Below are 9,014 nucleotides of genomic sequence, written 5' to 3' on the forward strand. Positions count from 1 at the left end.
AGGAAGTGTATGCAACGTCAATACCCTTTTAAACGTGCCTTACAAGTCTATGGTTATTTTATTGGGTTCAATAACCACTATCACACCTTAAATTTTGCATTTCTAAAGAATTTTCACATCTGCTTAACAACCCTGCCAAGGAAGGGCTGATCATTCCCATTTTACATATAGAAAAGCTGATATTTAAAGGAGGTGGGTGTCTTGATCAAGGTCATAAGTCTGCCTTTATGTAGAACCAGGATGCGATTCACCATTCTGTTCTGTTTTCGTTGTACCTTTCATATATATGTGCACAAAAAATAATGTATAATACAAGTACACAGTTATGTACTATCAGTCTGTTTTATAATCTACCAGGTTGTATGTATTGTGAAGGGAAACACTATGACTATTGATTGTTCTAATTTCTGTGTAATCATAGTGCAGTTTGGTTTTTTGTCTTATAAATGATAGAGATCTGGAACAGCTGCAAATTGCTAATGTTCCTGGATACATTTGGCAGCAGCCTGAGGCAAGCAAATCCACAACAAGCAAATTAAATCCTTATAGTAATTTATCTCTAAGCACTTACAGTATGAATAACAGAGGTATTGTGGGCCCAAAACAATTTTAAAAGAAATATAAGTGGTTGTTTATTTATTTATACAAAGGGACCAAGAAGTTTAGAGCATATGGTACAAAGGACAATAATCAGGAGAGTCAACTTCTTGCCCTAGCTGAAAAATCATGAGCTTTGAAGTGAAAAAAAAAAAAAAGAAGAACTACTTGAATTTGATAAGATTTCAAATTTGATATCAACTTGAAAGATTGATAGTAAGGCCAGAAGGGCTTTCCAGGCAGAGAGCATGGGTGTGAGAGATGGAGCAGAGGCAGATGAGAGATTCATGTTTCAAAGAGTTTAGTTTACTCAAAATCTGCACCCCTCTTGTTAAAAAAGAAAAGAAAAGAAGAAAAACAGAAATAATGGCCAGGTAAATAGGAGATACCATTATTCTCTCTACTATAGAGCTCTAGAGTACAGTTAGCTGCTTGGCATTTCACTTTTTCCGTGCCTACCCTCTAATCAAGGCCAACTTTGCACATGTTTGGCAATTTCCACCTCATGGTTCTAAGCCATAGGTGATGAGCCATGCATTAGGTAAATAGCTGAGGGAGGAGCACAAAAAGGAATATTAAACTACATAAGAAAAGTTATTCATGGATCCTTGTTAAAGACAGTGAAGCAGACTTTGTCAAGGGGGACTGTCATGAAAGACATTTGGACCACCACAATGGGGTTTTACAGTAGGGGAGAGATACTGCCCTCAACTCAATACAACAAGGAAAACGGGGATTTATAGCCAAAAAGCGAGAGGGTTTATCAGTGGATGGAAAATTATTAAAAGGAAATATCAGGGGTTGGGAATGATTCTAGCTTTAACAACTCAACGAGACTCTTGCTGAAGGCAAGCCAGGTGGTCAGACATCACCTGAAGAATGGTGAAGGATGAGGAACTTAATCAGATATCGAGGCTGGGAGATGATGGCCAAACTGACTTAGCAAGATTCTTGCTAAAACTAGACAATGCAGATATGAACACAGAAGCTCAAACATCAGGGCCTAGTTGAGAAGAGAGTTACAAGAAGCCTGACTACAGTTTGGTCAAGATAAGAATCTTCGTCAGCATACACACCCATATGGCCCCTATTCATTCGTCCACTGACACCTTCCAATGTCATGAAGTGCCAGTCTCGTTAGGTTCACTACCTCCATCCCACCTCTTTGCCTGTATGTGCTTTGGCCTGTTTTAATAGCATTCAAGGGTGCTTTTCCTGACCCTTCCAGACTAGAAGATAAACCCTGCTACATGCTTTCATCATCCCGTATTTGTCTCTCAGAGCAGATAATGGCTGCGACCGACCGCGCATAAGCATTGCCGAGAGGAGCTACCCCAATTCCGATGTCGGCGGCGGCTGAGAAGAGCAAACCCACGTCCAAGGGGCGGTGGCTGCGCGGGCGCAGGAGGGCCGAGAGGAGATACTCTACGCTCCAGGTCAGGAGGGGCGGCCGTGAGAAGATACCCCTCGTCCAAGGTAAGGAGCAGCGGCTGCGCTTGGCTGGGGCAGCCGTGAAGAGATACCGCACGTCCAGGGTAAGAGAAACCCAAGTAAGATGGTAGGTGTTGCGAGAGGGCATCAGAGGGCAGACATGCTAAAACCATAATCACAGAAAACTAGCCAATCTAATCAAAGGACCACAGCTTGTCTAACTCAATGAAACTAAGCCATGCTGTGTGGGGCCACTCAAGATGGTCAGGTCATGGTGGAGAGGTCTGACATGGTCCACTGGAGAAGGGAATGGCAAATCACTTTAGTATCCTTGCCTTGAGAACACCATGAACAGTATGAGAAGGCAAAATGATAGGACACTGAAAGAGGAACTCCCCAGGTCGGTAGGTGCCCAACATGCTACTGGAGATCAGTGGAGAAATAACTCCAGAAAGAATGAAGGGATGGAGCCAAAGAAAAAACAATACCCAGTTGTGGATGGGACTGGTGATAGAAGCAAGGTCCGATGCTGTAAACAGCAATATTGCATAGGAACCTAGAATGTTAGGTCCATGAATCAAGGCAAGTTGGAAGTGGTCAAACAGGAGATGGCAAGAGTGAATGTCGACATTCTAGGAATCAGAGAACTAAAATGGACTGGAATGGGTGAATTTAACTCAGATGACCATTATATCTATTACTGTGGGCAGGAATCCCTTAGAAGAAATGGAGTAGCCATCATAGTCAACGAAAGAGTCCAAAATGCAGTACTTGGATGCAATCTCAAAAACGACAGAATGATCTCTGTTCATTTCCAAGGCAAGCCATTCAATATCATGGTAATCCAAGTCTATGCCCCAACCAATAAGGCTGAAGAAGCTGAAGTTGAACAATTCTGTGAAGACCTACAAAACCTTTTATAACTAACACCCAAAAAAGATGTCCTTTTCATTATAGGGGACTGAAATGCAAAAGTAGGAAGTCAAGAAACACCTGGAGTAACAGGCAAATTTTGCCTCAGAGTACAGCATGAAGCAGGGCAAAAGCTAATAGAGAATGCACTGGTGATAGCAAACACCCTCTTCCAACAACACAAGAGAAGACTCTACACATGGACATCACCAGATGGCCAACACCAAAATCAGATTGATTATATTCTTTGTAGACAAATATGGAGAAGCTCTATACAGTCAGCAAAAAAAAAAGACCAGGAGCTGACTGTGGCTCAGATCATGAACTCTTTATTGCCAAATTCAGACTTAAATTGAAGAAAGTAGGGAAAACCACTAGACCATTCAGGTATGACCTAAATCAAATCCCTTATGACTATACAGTGGAAATGAGAAATAGATTTAAGGGACTAGATCTGATAGACAGAGAGCCTGATGAACTATGGACAGAGGTTCATGACACTGTACAGGAGACAGGGATCAAGACCATCCCCATGGAAAAGAAATGCAAAAAGGCAAAATGGCTGTCTGAGGAGGCCTTACAAATAGCTATGAAAAAAAGAGAAGCGAAAAGTAAAGGAGAAAAGGAAAGATATTCCCATTTGAATGCAGAGGTCCAAAGAATAGCAAGGAGAGATAAGAAAGCCTTCCTCATTGACCAATGCAAAGAAATAGAGGAAAACAACAGAATGGGAAAGACTAGAGATCTCTTCAAGAAGATTAGAGATACCAAGGGAACATTTCATGCAAAGATGGGCTCAATAAAGGACAGAAATGGTATGGACCTAACAGAAGCAGAAGATATTAAGAAGAGGTGGCAAGAATACACAGAAGAACTGTACAAAAAAGATATTCACAACTCAGATAATCACAATGGTGTGATCACTCACATAGAGCCAAGCATCCTGGAATATGAAGTCAAGGGGACCTTAGAAAGAATCAGTATGAACTAAGCTAGTGGAGGTGATGAAATTCCAGTTGAGTGATTTAAAATCCTGAAAGATGATTCTGCTGAAAGTGCTGCACTCGATGTGCCAGCAAATTTGGAAAACTCAGCAATGGCCACAGGACTGGAAAAGGTCAGTTTTCATTTCAATCCCAAAGAAAGGCAATGCCAAAGAAGGCTCAAACTACCGTGCAATTGCACTCATCTCACATGCTAGTAAAGTAATGCTCAAAATTCTCCAAGCCAGGCATCAGCAATACGTGAACCAAGAACTTCCAGATGTTCAAGCTGGTTTTAGAAAAGGCAGAAGAACCAGAGATCAAATTGCCAATATCCACTGGATCATTGAAAAAGCAAGAGATTTTCAGAAAAACATCTATTTCTGCTTTATTGACTACACCAAAGCCTTTGACTGTGTGGATCACAATAAACTGTGGAAAATTCTTCAAGAGATGGGAATACCAAACCACCTGACCTGCCTCTTGAGAAACCTATATGCAGGTCAGGAAGCACCAGTTAGAACTGGACATGGAACAACAGACTGGTTCCAAATAGGATAAGGAGTACATCAAGGCTGCATACTGTCACCCTGCTTCTTTAACTTATATGCAGAGTATATCACGAGAAATGCTGGGCTGGAAGAAGCAAAAGCTAGAATCAAGATTGCTGGGAGAAATATCAATAACCTCAGATATGCAGATGACACCACCCTTATGGCAGAAAGTGAAGAGGAACCAAAAAGCCTCTTGATGAAAGTGAAAGAGGAGAGTGAAAAGGTTGGCTTAAAGCTCAACATTCAAAAAACTAAGATAATGGCGTCTGGTCCCATCACTGCATGGGAAATAGATGGGGAAACAGTGGAAACAGTGTCAGACTTTATTTTTGGTTGGTCCCAAAATCACTGCAGAAGGTGACTGCAGCCATGAAATTAAAAGACACTTGCTCCTTGGAAGGAAAATTATGACCAAGCTAGACAGCATATTAAAAAACAGAGACATTACTCTGCCAACAAAGGTCTGTCTTCAAGGCTATGGTTTTCCAGTGGTCATGTATGAATGTGAGGATTGGACTGTGAAGAAATCTGAGTGCCAAAGAATTGATGCTTTTGAACTGTGGTGTTGGAGAAGACTCTTGAGAGTCCCTTGGACTTCAAGGAGATCCAACCAGTCCATCCTAAAGGAGATCAGTCCTGGGTGTTCACGGGAAGGACTGATGCTGAAGCTGAAACTTCAATACTTTGGCCACCTCATGTGAAGAGTTGACTCATTGGAAAAGATCATGATCCTGGGAGGGATTGGGGGCAGGAGGAGAAGTGGACGACAGAGGATGAGATGGTTGGATGGCATCACTGACTCAATGGACATGAGTTTGAGTAAACTCCAGGAGTCAGTGATGGACAGGAAGGCCTGATGTGCTACGTCTCATGGGGTCGCAAAGAGTCGGACACGACTAAGCGACTGAACTGAAGTGAATTGAATTGTGTCAATGTGATTCTTTAATAACTATCTGCTAATACTTCCATAAATTCTTGAGGTTTGTTTTAAGTTTATTTTATTGAAGTAATTAGAGTATAGTTGATTTATAATGTCTCGCTAAATTCTGCTGTTCAGGAAAGTGATTCAGTTATACATACATATGTTTGTGTACGTATACTTTTTTTGGTATTCATTTCCATTATGGCTTATTACAGTATACTGAATACAGTTCTGTGTGCTATTCAGTAGGAACTTGTTGTTTATCCAGTCTATATATAATAGTTTCTACTCACTAATCCCAAACTCCCAGTCCATGCCTCCCCACCCACCTCCCCTTTGGCAACCACAAGGGTTGCTGTCCTCTATGTTTGTGTGGCTATTTCTGTTTCATGGATAAGTTCATGTATGTCATATTTTAGAGCCCACATGTCAGTGATATCATATGGTATTTGTCTTTCTCTTTCTGCTTTCACATAGTATGATAAGCCCTAGGTCCATCCATGTTGCTGCCAATGGCATCATTTCATTCTTTTGTATGGCTAAGTAATATTCCATTGTATGTATATACCACATCTTCTTTATCCATCCATCCATCACTGGACACTTAAGTTGCATCCATGTTTTGGGTATCATAAATGGTGTTGCTGTGAATGTAAAAGTGCAAATATCTTTTCAAATTATAGTTTTTTTCCTGGATATATGCCCAGGAGTGGGATTGATGGATCACATGGCAACTCTATTTAAGGTTTTTGAGGAACCTCCATCCAAAATTCCTGAGTTTTCATTGACTGTAAGTTTCATGAGAGACAGTGATGGGTATGCTCAATACTATATTCTGGCACCCTCCTATAGTGGATCAATAAATACTTATTGAATAACTGAGCCCTTCCTAAGAATAATTCTCAAGTAGAGAGAAGAGTGGAAGTGTGGAGAAAAGATAAGAGCAATTAAAACAGAATGAACAAGATAACTGGGTTTATTCACCCACTCATACATGTAAAATTGTTCACTAATAGCTAGTAAGCTGGTTTTAAATCTAGCAAATTTTGATAGTGAACCTCTATTTGCTTATTTACTTAAGTTTATTTTTAGAGCTTGGAGCATAATGTCCCTACTTTGCATGATTAGAAAAGTTTACAGTTATATTAGTGGATTTACTTTTTATATATATTGTTCAGTCCTTAGTGAAAATTAAAACCCAAAATTTTGATACTGCTTCTCTGAAAAGCATGGTCTGTGATGTTCATAACTGTGATCTATATGAAAATGTGGCATCCATATATTTTTGCAAATAATAGCAAGAACTTGTCTATCAGAAAAAAGTGCAGATTATCAACTGTAAGGCAGTTCAAAGTTTTTCAGAAGTGTAAACTAGGGAAAAGATAGGTAGAAAAGATAATTTTGGAGATTAAGAGACTGGTAAGAGACTTGGGCAACTTAGCTCAAAAACATGGTTTGAGAAAGTTCTACAAATGAGTTTAAGTATATAAACTTTAGAAAAATAAAAGTAAGAAGCTAATCCAAAGGAAACATTTTATATATTTAAGTAACAAAAGTTGTTTTATATGCATGCTCAATTGGCATCTTCTGAACCTAAATTGTTAATGCAAATTTGTTTAATACACGTAAGGTTTTCCCCCTGAAATGGATCAAATGTTCTCTCTCAGAATACGTCACTTCAGCATAAGAATTACTTTGACCTGGGGGCAATTAAGAAACAGTAGGAAATCTCAGTACTCTGTCTTTCTGCCTAAAAGTAGGAGGGAAATTTATCTTAGTAAAGGTGTTCCCCCTCCTTTTTTCCAAAGAGGACAATGACCCTCAAACACTGAAGACAACTCAATCTTATTAGTGGAGATAGCACCAACTCTAGTCTGCATAATAAACCGCACTAAACAACACTTATCTTCCATTAGCTTTCCTCATATGTTTACCTTCTCACAGTTTATTGCCCAACCCTTAGAAGCCCAACCCCCTTTTTCTTGATCCTGTCCCCTGTCCACAATTCATTGCCCTTTGTTAAAATGATATATGGCTCTCAAACCTATCACATCTTTGGATTTTCACTTCATTTTGTTTTTGGAGGCCCCATATTCATAATAAACCTTTTTCTGCCAATCTATCAGTTGCCATTTTAATTTGCAGACTCTAGCTACTGAACATAAGAAGGTAGAACAAAAAAAAATTTTTCCATAACCTTCTGCCTCCCATCTCTAGTTTCTCAACAAAAGAAATTGGCACTTTTTAATAAGCTGTCATCAAGTAGGGAACCTCTTAAATGATAGCCAATATTGTTTGGAGAGCATTCTAAAGAGGAGTATGCCATTCAATGCATCATTCATTTATTGAAAATATATTTATTGGGCACCCACTATTAATCTAATGCATAAATCTAATGGTTTGACTAAGATAGACACATTGATTGTCTTCATAGATCCAGTATTTTATCAGGGAGAGAAGAATTAAGCAAAGACTTACACAATTAATAATTTAATAACTAGTATTAATTCTATAGAAGAGAAGTACAGGGTATTGTGAAAGAGCAACTACTAAAAGACCTGACCCAGAATGGAAGGAGAGGGTGACCCATAGAGACATCCTTGAAAGAATTATATTTCAGCTGAGTGTTGAGGAATGAGTAGGAATTAACTAATATTGTTATTTGACCAGACAGCATCTAAATCACATTGAAAATTTACCATTTAATGAGTTTTTGTTGGGGCAGAGTCCACTCCAGTTAAAAGAAGTCAAAAATACCAGATACTCATTTTTGCAGCATCCTTTATAGTTAAAGTGCAGCCACATTTGTATTACTGTGCCTTTAATATATATATTAAATAATATATTAAATATATTAAATTAAATAATATATTAAATATTAAATATAATACATTAAATAGAAATGTTATTAAATATTAAATATATATTTAATGATATGTATTAAATATTAAATATATATTAAATACAAATATTAAATTTGTATTACCGTGCCTTCAATATATATAAGATATATTAAATTTCTGTATTAAATATATAAAACTGAATTGGGAACAAGTGACACAAAATGAATGGGAAATGGGTGTTTTCTGTAGGTGTCGGCGGATGCAGAAATAATGAGCTGCTTGGGCAGCAGACTTGGCGGTAAGCAGCCGCTCTCGGGGCGTGGTGGGGAGGACCGCCGTGTCTGCCCCGCACTGGTCTGGAGCCATCGGAGATGTGGTTCTGGCAGCGTGGCCGCAAGCTTTGTTCTCTAGAGCCCGCCCAGTGTTTCTGTGAGCCCCCAGACATCTTTCAATATATTTTTTTTCCTCTTAAATTAGAGTTGGGTTTTGTTGGTGATAACCAAGCAAAGGAGTGGGAGAGAGTGAAAAAAGAGCTCCCGGTGAAGGTGAGCGTGACTGGGAACCGTCCCAGGAGCCGGGGGGGACGGTGGGACAGGAACGCCGCTGCAGTGGACAGCGACCCCTGAGCCAGGCCACCGGGCCGTGAGAGGCAGCCCTTCCTTTGTCCCCAGAGCAATGGGAATCAGTAAAGAGCTTTAAGCAGGCAGGAGACATGATAAAATTTGCATTTTTAAAGGTCATTCAGAGATTGGAGCCTTTCTGCCGGAAATTA

At 39.5% G+C, this 9,014-nt stretch overlaps 1 pseudogene; it reads left to right on the forward strand.

Moving 5' to 3' along the window:
• Window positions 1-1,940: 1,940 nt before the first annotated feature.
• On the forward strand, window positions 1,941-8,653 carry LOC139030950 (craniofacial development protein 2-like; annotated as a pseudogene).
• Window positions 8,654-9,014: the final 361 nt, after the last annotated feature.

This window comes from Odocoileus virginianus, chromosome 24 (genome assembly GCF_023699985.2).
Source record: "Odocoileus virginianus isolate 20LAN1187 ecotype Illinois chromosome 24, Ovbor_1.2, whole genome shotgun sequence".
Lineage (NCBI taxonomy): Eukaryota > Metazoa > Chordata > Mammalia > Artiodactyla > Cervidae > Odocoileus > Odocoileus virginianus.